Below are 12,428 nucleotides of genomic sequence, written 5' to 3'. Positions count from 1 at the left end.
GAGGTAGACAGGCAGCAGCTCCTTTGTGTTCGGTGGGGGGTTCAGTTCATCTGTGAGGTGGGGAGCCAGCCCTGCAAAGGTGCCAAGGGCTGAAGGGTGGGGCAGGCTCTCTGGAGTTGATCTGCGGGGACATTTTCTCCTTTCTACCTGTCAACGAGTTCCTGAAGGAGGCTCTGCAGAGTCAGACATGTCCCCACAGTTTTGACTTAGACCTGGATCATGCTGCAGGGTGCTTGGGAACCATTGCTAAGTGCTACCTGCGTCAGCTGTGCAAGGACTGAGGCCCAGGCTGCCTCCACTTCCTCTGTGGCAGGTGCACACCCTCCTCACACCACCCCTCCCCCACACTTGGCTCTTCTCAGGCTGGGATGAAGCAGGAAGGGAAAAGTTACAAGATCCAGATGAGATGTCTCTTAAGTACCTATTGAGGTCACTAATTTCAAGGGATTTGGCTCAAAAGTTTTCTTAGTTCTTAGTTTCCCACCCACTATATTCTCCTAAGACCTGGTTGGGTCACCGAAAAGTTGCGTGATCTTACACAAGTTACTTGCTTGTATTTATTGATCTCAGCTCCTAGTTCCTGTCACAGAACTCTTAAAACCCTTGTAATTTACTAGGGGGTAAGAGCACCAGGAGCATGTTATGTTCTGACATCTGGTCTTTGACCTTGGTTCCTGACACAGAGCTGCTAGAATCCTTCGAAGTCCCTGAGTGACAGCAGTGTCTTTGTTCTAATGAGGTGACTCTGGGGTGGTTCTTGTCTGGGGCTGACCACCAGAAGGACCAAACCATGATGAGAAGCTGGGAATTTCCAGCCCCTTCCTCCATTCTCCAGAGAGTTAATGATTGAACTTGATGAACCGTCCATGAAAATCCCAAAGCATGGGGTTCGGAGAGCTTTTGGGTTGATGATCATGAGGAGGTACCTGGGGCTGGGAGGAAGCATGGCAACTGCCTCTCCACACATCTTGACCTACATATCTCTTCCATCTATATTTTTTATCATATACTTTTATGATGAACAGGTGAATAGGGTCTAAACTGTTTTCCTGAGCTCTATGAGCCGATCTAGTTAGTTAACCAAACCCAGGGCAGGGGTGGGGGGAGTTATGGGAACCTCCAATTTATACTGCTGGGTCAGAAGACTTGCAGTTGGTGTCTGAAGTGGGGTAGGAAGGGTCACTCTTGGAGGAATGTACCCCCTAAACTGTGGGCTCCGATCTCTCTGCAGGTGGATAGTATCAGAATTGAGTTAAATTGTAGGACACCCAGCTGGTGTTGCAGAATAGCTTGGTGTGGGAAAAACTCGCAGCAACTGGTATCAGAGGTGCTCTCAGTGTGAGAGCAAAGGAGAAACTCAGAAGGCGTGTTGGTTTCCTTTACACTTATATTCTCTGAGTTTCAGTTTCTTCATTGGTTAAATTTGAGTGGTTCGTGGTTGTCAAAGTTCCGGACTAGCGGCATCAGCATCACCTGGGAACATATTAGACAAACAATTTCTGAAGCCCCAACTGAGACCTAGTGAATCAGAAACACCGGGTGTGGTCCAGCAGTGATGTGGCTGTAACCAGAGTGAAGACTTGCCGGGGGCTGGGAAGCCTCTGGGGGAGGCTCATACACTGTCAAGTGTGAGACCCCTGGGAATATGTTTCTAGCACTGCCATTTGTACGACTCTTATTTCCAGTGCAGTAAAAGCCCTCAGCCTGGGACCTTCCTGGTGATGCAAGGGGTTAAGTCTCAGCACGAGTTTGATCCCCAGTCAGGGAGGTGACCCACTTGGCGCAGCAGACCTCTCCTGCCTCGCCCGCTGCTCCCCTCAGCAGTGTATTTCAGTAGATCTGCCTGTTCTGCTCCCCACTCTGTCTCTGGTGAGTCCTTTCACTTACCCCCGCCCCCCTCACTTCTGGACTGTACCCCAATTCTTCTAAGTAAAAATAAATAAAATCTTTTAAAAAGAACAGCAAAAACCCAAACGTACATACACATGAAAATTTTGCCAGAGTGAGACTTATCAGGTGCATTGCTGTGCACATCCTTGCGCATAGACCAGTGAAGAATTGTAGTCATGGGATAAAAGGAAAACCAAGAAAGGTGTCCTAGCTTGGCAGGTTAAAAGCCTTTCCATTCAGAAATCTCTGTGCTCTTAAGTTGAATAGAAATGATTTCACAGGACAGTGATAAGTGCTCACCCCTGTTGAACGCTTGAGGGGGACTTTGAGGCACACATTTGCTTGCTCTGAAAAGGGAACTGAAGACCTGTTTTTCTTACCCAGGGATGAGTTCTTTGTTTGATAAGATGGCTAGAGAACACTAATAAGTGCTGTGCGGCCTCACCCAGTCAAGTAACAGCTATGCTATGTCTTGAGGCTAATAAAGAAGGCCCTTCTGAAGGAGGTATCAGTTATTATAGTTCTGACCCCAGGGCCTGATGTAGATGCAGTTTCTCCTGCTCCTTATGCTCCTCTTTCTCCTCTCTCCTTGCTTGTGTAAACTTTGCTTACTTTTTGGGGCTCAGTATAGACTCTTGTGGGGGTTATTTTGGATCCTCCCCAATTGGGTCAGGAGCTACTCTTCCCCTCCTGGGAAGAGACAGCAGGTAGCAGAGAAGCAGAAAGCAGAGAACAGAGAACACAAGAAAACGCCAACCCAGAAAGAGGGAAGGTTCACTGGGGGCTGGGAGGCCTGCCAGCCCCCTGTCTTCTGGTGCCCCTGCCTGCTATGTACCTCGTTGGCACAGTACAAATCATGTGAAAAAGCTCAATAAAAGCCTGAAAAAGCCACCAGGCTCCAGGGCCCCTCCTTTACCCATCTGCCGGAATCATAGAGAACCTGCTCTGTGCCTTGCTGGCACTCCAGCCACAAACACTACAACGAGCATCCTCAAACTGATAGGAGAGTTCTAGAGAATTTGTGGTCCACATGCTCTAAAATTCAGGGCAGGATTTCTGGGTTCTCTTTAGAATGGCTTTCCAGACCTTACAGGTCAGCCGGAGAGACTTACATATATTCTAGATTGTGTTATCTTGTCAATTTGACATCGCAAATATCTAGCTTTGTTCAGAGTGGCCTTTGTTTAGAAAATAATCCTTTTATTTCTTCTCCAAAATGTATCAGAGAGATTGGTTTTGACTGACCCTAAATGATCCTTTGATAAGGGGCAAATGTGGGTAGTTTTCACCCTAGCATGCATTTTGTCATGTTTTGAGGTGTGGCTGGAGATAGCATCACACACAGGTTGAACTCAGCGTAACTAAATGAGTTAATCAGTTGAGCCTTAGTGCTGAGAAACTTCTAAGTAACCATAAAACTACCTAAATGTCAGTTCATTTTGGAAATAGGGCTACAAATATTGTTAATAGGAAATCGTACACATTTTCGATAACTGCTCTAAATAATCAGAACAAGAAAAGAGAAAGAAAAATTCATGAGAAGGTATTTGTGACCTTGGAGCTTGGGCCCCACTATTCAGAAAATCTAAGTGAAAGAACCAAATTAGTTTTCCCAAGGACAGGCTGTTACACTTCTTAGAATTCAAAACCAATCCTCCTCTGGGCTCTGTGTACTTAATCTTGGTTGTTCGGTGGCCTATTCGAGTTAGAAAAGATTCTGGGGGTGCAGGTATTTTAAAATATATCCAAATTCCTTAGTATATGTTAAGAGTCTTTATGAGACAGGCCCAGTAAACTCATTTGCTCCTCCAGTAACAGGGTGATCCCCAGGAAAAGGGGTGGTTCCAGGTTCCCTGCCCCACCTAAAGGAGGGTGGAGCTGAGCAGGGAGAGAAGAGGCTTCAGAGGAGACTGAGAAGGAAGGAAGCAGGATGGAGCCAGAAGGAGCCCTGGGGGAGGCCCATGGAGCCGAGAGACACGTGAAGAAACTGCGCTTGCCTTGTGGTCGTGGACGGGGTGACAGATGTGGGTGAGACCCGTGGGGAGGTTAACGATGGCAGCTTTTATCTTCATTTTGTTTTTGCCCCTTCTGTCCCAGACGTGGTAGGCCCCTTCTACCCCTTTCTTATGGGTCCCCACTAGGAGGTGCCTTAGACTTGTGATAACTTTCAGGCCTCAGTGCCCTGCTTTGCGCCAACCCTGTTTGACTGGGCGTTTACCCACGAAAGAATGGGTAACTTTGCTGCTTGATTTAAAAACTACTTTATCTAGTCTTTCCCTTCTCTATATTGCACACTAGTTATATTAAAATTCCTTTCCATTGAAGGTCTTATGCACTAGATTATGTTTTGTCTTAATGTGGTGATAGCAGAACCTATTGAGAACAGGCAGGTTTGGGTTTTCTGGGGTATCACTCCCCTCCCATTTCTTGATGAAAATCCACATCAAATTCCACACTGCAGTTCTCCTTAGCATGCCATCTGTGAGCACAGGCTGAAAGGGACTTGTACATGATGCACTTTTTTTTTTATGATTATATTCTTTTTTTTTAAATTTTATTTTCATATTCCTCATACAGTTGCAACCCCCTTATTTGACCCCAACCCCTTGTTTCCCCACCCCCCACCACCCCCACATAGTGTGTCTCTGGTTCATAGTTGTTTGTTGATTTTGATTTTTTCTTTTCTTTCTTACAGTTATTCTTTTTCCTGGTCTCTTATTTAGGTTTTCTAGATTCCTGCTATGAGTGAGACCATCCGGTATTTTTCTTTTTCTTTCTGGCTTATTTCGCTGAGCAGGATCCCTTCCAGCGCCATCCATGTTGCTGCAAATTGCATGTGTTTATCTTTTTTGAATGCTGAGTAATATTCCATGGTGTATATGGACCACATCTTCTTGATCCAGTCATCTATTTTTGGGCATTTGGGTTGTTTCCAAAGCTTAGCTATTGTAAACAGTGCTGCTATAAACATAGGGGTGCAGGTGCTCTTTGGAATTGATGTTTCTGTGTCCTTTGGGTAAATACCTAGGAGTGGAATTGCTGGATCATATGGAAGCTCTATGTTTAGTAGGTCCAGAAATCTCCACACAGCTCTCCATAGTGGCTGGACCAGTTTGCACTCCCACCAGCAGTGCAGAAGAGTTCCTTTTCTCCACACCCTCGCCAACATTTGTTGTTGCTAGTTTTTTTAATATGCGCCATTCTCACTGGTGTGAGATGGTATCTCATGGTAGTTTTGATTTGTATTTCCCTGATGACAAGTGATGTTGAACATTTTTTCATATGCCTGTTGGCCATTTGCATTTCCTCTTTGGAGAAGTTTCTTTTTAGCTCTTCTGCCCATTTTTTGACTGGCTTATTTTCTTTGTTTTTGTTGAGACTCATCAACTCTTTGTAGATTTTTGTCATCAATCCTTTATCATTTGTGTTGTGTGCAAAAATGTTCTCCCAGTCGGGGTTTCTCTTTGTTTTGGTTGTTGTCTCTTTTGCAGGACAGAAGCTCTTTAATTTGATGTAGTCCCAGCCATTTAGCTTTGCCTTCACTATCACTGATTTGGGTGATTGTGTGTAAAGATGTCTTTGAGGTGCATGTCATGTAGTTTTTCGCCTGTATTTCCTTCTATGTATTTTATGGTTTCAGGTCTTATGTCTACATGATGCACTTCTATCTGCTCTCAAGACCTAGGCCAAGCTGCATCCATTTATGAATGCTCTACCCCACCCCAGGTTGGGTATCAGGTATTGCACAGATTGCAATGTTTTGTGCTTATGTCTGCCTGCTGCAGCTCCCACTTAACTGCAAACTTTTTGAGGAAGAAACTGGGTTCTGTCATCATGTCCTAATAGAATCTCAGTGGAGACTCAATAATTCTCTCCAGTACAAGGGAAATCTGCTTTCTTGCCATTAAACATCTGTAGTTCAGATCCTCAAGTTTTTCAAATATTAACTAAATGGCTGAGTAAATCCATACTCTTGTGCCACTGGTTTAATATGTAAGTCATCCAGATGATATTCATCTCTTAACAGGAAATTTCTGGAAACGGAGGCCTCATAGTAGTAGTAATGATGCCTCTGGGATTTACAGATAGCAACATGGCAGCCAGAAGCAGGGGAGGATATTGAAATCAGGAGATCCCTTTCCATGCCATTCAAATGTTCCTGCCTCTGTAAATATCAATATATAGGGATGTCTTTGATAGTTTCAACATTAAACTTGCCCCAGGCTTTATATTTGTAGGTTTCTCAGTAACATGGGTGGATAAACATACAGCACATAGGATTTCTGAGTAGTTATTTGAATATGGATCACATTTCATCATGACAACATGTCCTGATGCTTTCACCCTGAGTAAAATGTGTTTGATGATTTATTTTGTTGCCAAAAGTTCACTGCTAGAAGAGGTGGAAGTGCTATAGCAAATACAGGGATGTGTGTCTCAAGGTGAGGCTTCCTCTGGCCTTTCCTTCTCAGCCCTGAACTTCAGGGCTCAGCCAATCAAAGGCAGGTCAGTCCCAAAGACCTGATGCTTATTTTGGGCCTCTAAGTCCGAGGACGGCCACTGAGTCTGGGGACAGCCACCTCCTCCCATCTTGCATTTGTATTTCTTTCTGGACATTTATTTTCTCCTTTTTTCCCCAGCAGAATGACTTCCTCATCACCTTAGTCCACGTGGCAGAAAACACAGTCACACCTTGGTGTCCACCCCTCAATTCCTATCGCAAAGGCCTTGCGTCAGGATCTTGGGATTCTCACTGGTCCAGAGTGAGGCTGGTGCTTCCTAGTGTCTCAGGTAACTTGGCCAGTGGTGCTGGATGAATCTGAGCAGACACAGCTGCTGGGAGCACCCCGAGACCACAGGGTGGGGGGGTCAGTTCTAGAGAGCAGCACACTGGGCGTTGGCTATTTGCACAGAAGGTAAGTTTTCATAGGCATCAACCTTAGGCTCGCTTTTGAGAAAATGTCAAGTATTTTTCATGCCAACATGAGGAAGAAGGAGAAAAGAAAGAAAGGAAGGGAAAGTGGACACAATTTGGAATCTTGGAATGTGTCTGAGTGCAGGTTCTGTTGTGCAAAGATCTCTGTCTCACACTGTATGTACACACGTGTGCCCGCACACAGACACACATATTGTCAAAGAGACTGTAGTGCAAACACAGTGCTTTCTTGAGGATTTGGCATCTGAGCTTTTCAACACACCCTTTGCAGAAATTTTCCAAGGAAAGTAAATTAATGTCAGGTTTGGGGAAAGAGCAGAGATCTGCTATGGTCATAGTTTTCCACAAGTGCAGACTTCTGGGCTCAAAGCAAAGGCCTCATGGAAAAGGAAGGTGCTCAGACGATTTCATTGGGACTTGAATCAGAGACTTTTTTCCTCTCCTCCACCCTCCGTGACCCCTCCCTCCTGGTTATTTGCTCTAGGAGTCGGGTCAAGAGCCCTGCGCTGAGGAACTCTGAGAGAAGTTAACAATTCAACTCCACCAAGTAATTGTGGGCACTTTCTCCAGCTTGCTCGGGAGGCCCCTCTCTTGCAGGCCACTGAGAGCATAACTATGTGCTTCTCCTTGAGAAAGCTAATGGTGTGCTCAGCAGGGGCTTCGGAATCCTTGGGGCTACCATAGCCGCTCCTTCTGCATGTGGGATAGAGCCCACAACCAGTCTCCACTCACATGTGGGAGTAATTCTGACATGGCAGGGAAAGGTGTCGAGGAATCCCCTCATCAGAGAGAAGGTAAGACCCAGGGGACACAGGAAAGGTACAGACACTCCAAGTTCAAGTCCACGTGTGCACACTCCCTCAGCATCTCTCCTCCTGATTGGTGAACCGAAGGGCCCACTGAAGAGACCATGGTGTGTAGGGTTGGCATCACATCTTAGATCTGTCTGGATACTTTATTTAATTAATTAATCTATTTATTTATTTTTATTTAAAGATTTTAATTTTATTTATGCATGCAAGATCTGTGATGCAGGCCAGAGGTGTGGGGGTTGAAAGGATTCATCAAAGTCAGAGTGGGGAGCAGAATAAGTGGATTGACTAAAATACACTGCTGAGGGGAGCAGCGGGCGAGACAGGAGAGGTCTGCCACGCCATGTGGGTAGCTCCCTGCATGGGGATTAAATTCGTGTTACAGGGGCTGCGGATAATAGCTTCATAGTGTTGTGACTTAACCCCTTGCACCACCAGGGAGGTCCCTGCCTGGACATTTGAGAAAGAGTTGGCTTATTTTTTCACTCCAATACATTTTGAAAATTCCTGATACTGAGCCTCCGTTTGGGGAGACACCCCAAGAAAATACCTTTATATGGAGCTCCCCGTCTGGTTTGGGAAGTGAAGTGTGAACAGATTGAAGGAAGGCTGAGGACAATTAAGTGCTACCTAAGTGTCACTAAGAGGGAGAGCTGCTCTTAACTCAGTTCAGGTATAGGAGAGCGAGGAAGGAAGGAGAAGAGAATCGGGTTTCATGGAGACTCCTCTGTTTTTGCCTAATTGGGTGTGATGGGTATGTTTGCCCTGGAGTAACACACAGTGATTTAGGAGAGGAAGTGCTGAACACTGTTGTGAAAACAGGGACAGGCAGAGAGCCTGGTTTGAGTTGGTTTGTGAAATCTAGCTGAGTTTCACTGTAAACTTGACAAGTGTAGGTTGTGTCTCTCATTCACTGGTTCCCAAAACAGGGGTGGTTTTGAATAGTGAATGTTAGGAGTCACTGGGTAAAGGAAGGGATGACAGAGGGTCTGGCTGAAGGCACAGAGCAGTCACCCTCTGTGCGACATATGGAGCTAATGTCTCCTGCAAGAGGACGTGGCAGGAGGTAGAAGTCTCCAGCGTCAGAATGACCCCAGCTGATGTGCAAATACCTAGGCATCCTGACAAATCATAAGCAACCAAATCCCCTTGCAAGGAAACCTCATTTTTTAACTTGGGGCCTGGAGTGTTTTGTATTCTCAGCACCGCCCCCTCTAAGCCCCTGGAAGACTGGCAGGCTTTTCTAGGTTGATACTGGAATTCAGAGAGGAAGGAAGTTTAGGATCCACGGTTTCCTTAGTGTCACGAAGGTCAGAGGCATTCTGTAGGCTAAACATCTTCTAATCCTTAACTCTCACTCCATCTGTCAGAGGATTCTGCCATCAAATCAAAACAAGCCGGAAAAGTTTCATCAGAGCTGGCGCTGTGCGTTGAGGATGCTGGACAGGTAGCTGCTAGGATCACGACTGCAAGGTAGGCAGACCCAGCGGAGAGTACTAAGCTCCGTCCACCGTCATGCCAGAGCTCATTATCATGAAAGGGGCAAGGTGAGAGTCACATTTACTATGGGGATATCGTTCATGTGAAATAACACAGTCTGTCTCCCAGGAAATGAGTGTTTGCCTGGTAAGGTGTTCTTCACGGTTACTAAGGAGACGGGTTGGGGTTAGCACAAGTGCTTCTTGATGGAGATTAGGATACTGAACTAGAATCAGGTGCCTAATTTTGTTTTTGTGCACTCAACTGGAGCTCACTCTCTGGCCCACTCATGGCGCCAGCCTCCATGCCTGTCAGCTAAAGTTGGGCATTGGCAAGAAGCAAGAAGGATTAAAGAGCTCAAACCCTTCTTGTTGAGGGGTGGAATTTGGGGAGCGAAGGAGCTGTGCTCCCTGTTGGGAGTCTTGAATAAGAGCAGTATGGAAAATCCGGGGGCTTGGAGAGAAGGTGAGGGCATAAGGGACGGCGCTTCCTGATTTCTCTTGCAGAGGCCCAGGTCACAGACACTTCCTTCCCTTCCTGGTAGGAAGGAGTAATTAAGTTAGACAAAGTCAGTTCCTGCTCTGCTCTATGGGTCTTTTCACATTTAACTTATCCAGAAAACATAATAACAAAATAAGATGCCATTTTCCATGGTAACAAGAACAACATAATATTTAACAATTGATTTCACCAAGATTATATCAGACCGCTATAAGAAAAAGATTTAAAATTCTGATAAAGGGTATGGAAAATGATAGCAATAAAGATCATGTTCTTGAATGAAAAAATTAATATTAAGAAGATTACAATTCTCCCCAAATCAATTTCTAACTTCAATGCACTCTCAATCAAAATTCCGGTTGGATTTCCGCCCCCCCCAGGAACTCAGTAAGTTTATGAAAGTATAAAGATTCACAGATAGTTAAGTAAATATTAAAAAAGGAAAAAGCAGGACTTCCCTATTCTGATATTAAAACATACAGCAAATCTGTGGAACTACAAACAATTCAGGAATAGATATATAGATCAAATGGAACAGAAGAGGAAGTTTGAAGATAAACTTGAGCTCGAGTGGGAGTAGATATTTGCAGTGTCTAAAACTGACAAAGGTTTAATATGGAGAGTGTGTGAAGAAGCCTTGCAAATCATTTCTAATAGGAAAATGAACAAAAGATAAGAACAGTCATATTAGGAAGGCGAAAACCCAAAAGGCAACAAGAATGTAAAGAAATGCTCCAATGTACTAATAAACGGAGACATACAAATAAGAACAATGAAATTTGGCTTTATGCCAGCTTAGACTAGGAAATTTGGAAAGCTGAATGATGTCAGCTGGTGATGGGAGATGGAGACTGGGTTATCTAGAATTCCTCCTGCACTCCTGGTGGAGTCTAAACTGCTGTGTGGCCATTTTCGTGATTGATCTGGAAAATTAGGACAATTATATAGCTGTATAAACACCTATTCTGGGCCTTCCTGGTGGCCTAGCAGGTTAAAGTCTCAGTGCTATCACCACTACTGCTTGAGTTCGATCCCTGGCCAAGGAGCTAACCCATATAAGGCACAGTAGACCTCTCTTGTCTTGCCTACTACTCCCCTCAGCAGTGTATTTCAGTAAATCTGCCTCTTTTGCTCCCCAGTCTGTCTCTGGGCAACCCTTCCACCCCTCACACCTCTGGTCTATACCACAGTTCTTCTATTCAAAAACAAATGAACCAATATTAAAAAAAAAAAAATACCTATTCCATGATTAGGTCTATATCCCAGTTATATATATCATACTTGTCCATGATGGAAATATGTAAGGATGCTCAGAACTCATATCTTGCCATATCATTGTGTGCTGGAGAGTTGAAGATTTATCTGTCTATTATGGGAGAATTGCCAAGTAAAATGTGGTCCTTGTGCACCATCTATTTAAGCACCATGCAATAATTGGAACAATGACTGAATGGGCAATAGCAACATAATTCTCTTGAAAACACAGTGCTAATTGAAAAAAGTAAGAAACAGAATAAAATGTGTAACACAAATCATTTCTGCAAGTTAAAAATAACTTACAACAAAGTTCAACAAAACGTTGTGCAAGAAACCATACACAAAGACTGGCGTTAAGCACATTAGCAACATTGCCTTGGGGGAGGAGTTAATGGGGAATACATGGAGACAAGGCGTAGGTAAAATGAAAACCAGAATGACAGACAGACAGGAAGGACCACATAAGGATCAAAGATGATATTGTGCCCCGAGCTATCAAGTGTGGGTGTATGCACCAGAGCTCCACTGCCAGGCTAAAGAAAAGTTTACCTGACCTGCCAGTAAGAACTTTTGAAAGTACCCATTAGAGTTGGGTGAGGAAGACCATTAAGTCAGCAAGTACCTGGGGACAGATGATCACCACCCTGGTCATCTTGGAAGCAAAGAGAGATGGATGTGGCACACGGTGGGGAGGCAGGCACCATTACTCCATGGATAAGTGGGTGCAGGCCCCAGGGATTAGGACAAGTAGCAGACAGAACTTCCCCCAGGCAATCAAGGCAGTAAGAGTGAATTTCCAGTGGGCCCCATGGAGATCTTTGAGGCAGAAACAAGTCACTCAGGCCTACTGAAAATTTTAAAAGATCAGAATGCAATGGAGAGAACAGGAAGCTAGAGCTTCTGGAAGAGGGTCTTGAGTGGAGGCAGTGGGCAGAGGCAGCTGGGCAGCCAGGAGAAGGCATGGAGGGCACAGGGTATAGGGTGGAGCGTCCCAGCCAAGAGGGAAATGAGAACGTTCATGTGCTGTCGGCTCGAGAAGGGCGGACCTGATGCTGGAGGAACAGAGCCAGCGGGCTGCCCCTGCCCCAGAGCTCCTTAGGCAACTCAAGGCACCAGCAATTCCCAGTAGCTCTGACTTGAGACATGTCCTGCCTGGACAGGACAACAGTGCCCAAGGGGTCCCACATGTCTAGAAGAATGCAGCGAGTCTCACTTGTCTGTGAAATTACATCCTCTTCCTCACGCCCTCCTGAGCGTCTCCCTGAAACTTCTGATGGCCCAGTGTGTGGGTTAGTTTTACTCTCCCATGGGTGCCCCAGGAGAGATTTATCTTTCTCTTATGGGAGAATTTAAGGAAGAAATTAAGGGAGACTTCTTTGTTCCCCTGAAGACTGAGGCCAACCCACATTCCCCAGTATTTTAACTCAGATTCTCTCAGGAAACTAAGGCTCATCACCCGGCATATGCGGCCTGCATGGCCAGGTGGCATGGATGTGGGCCATCTTTAGGGCATGGATGTGGGCCATCTTTAGGGCATGGATGTGGGCCATCTT

General features: G+C 45.3%; 1 long non-coding RNA gene across 6 annotated transcripts in view; it reads left to right on the top strand.

The window, feature by feature from the left end:
- Window positions 1-12,428, top strand: part of LOC119251654 (uncharacterized) — a 240,956-nt gene that overhangs the window by 108,434 nt on the left and 120,094 nt on the right. For 3 of the 6 annotated variants that reach the window (XR_008552990.1, XR_005126556.2, XR_008552989.1), the window contains exons 3-4: window positions 6,534-6,681; window positions 9,009-9,111. The exons of 1 other annotated variant lie outside the window; for it this stretch is intronic. This is a non-coding gene — a long non-coding RNA (uncharacterized LOC119251654). Of the gene's footprint in view, window positions 1-6,530; window positions 6,682-9,008; window positions 9,112-12,428 lie in introns of all 6 variants that reach the window. 2 more of the 6 variants (XR_005126557.2, XR_008552987.1) reach the window with 2 other exon arrangements.

Source organism: Talpa occidentalis, unplaced genomic scaffold (genome assembly GCF_014898055.3).
Source record: "Talpa occidentalis isolate TD23 unplaced genomic scaffold, MPIMG_talOcc4v2.1 talOcc4.2, whole genome shotgun sequence".
Taxonomy (NCBI): Eukaryota; Metazoa; Chordata; class Mammalia; order Eulipotyphla; family Talpidae; genus Talpa; species Talpa occidentalis.
This window is presented reverse-complemented; position numbering and strand designations above follow the sequence as displayed.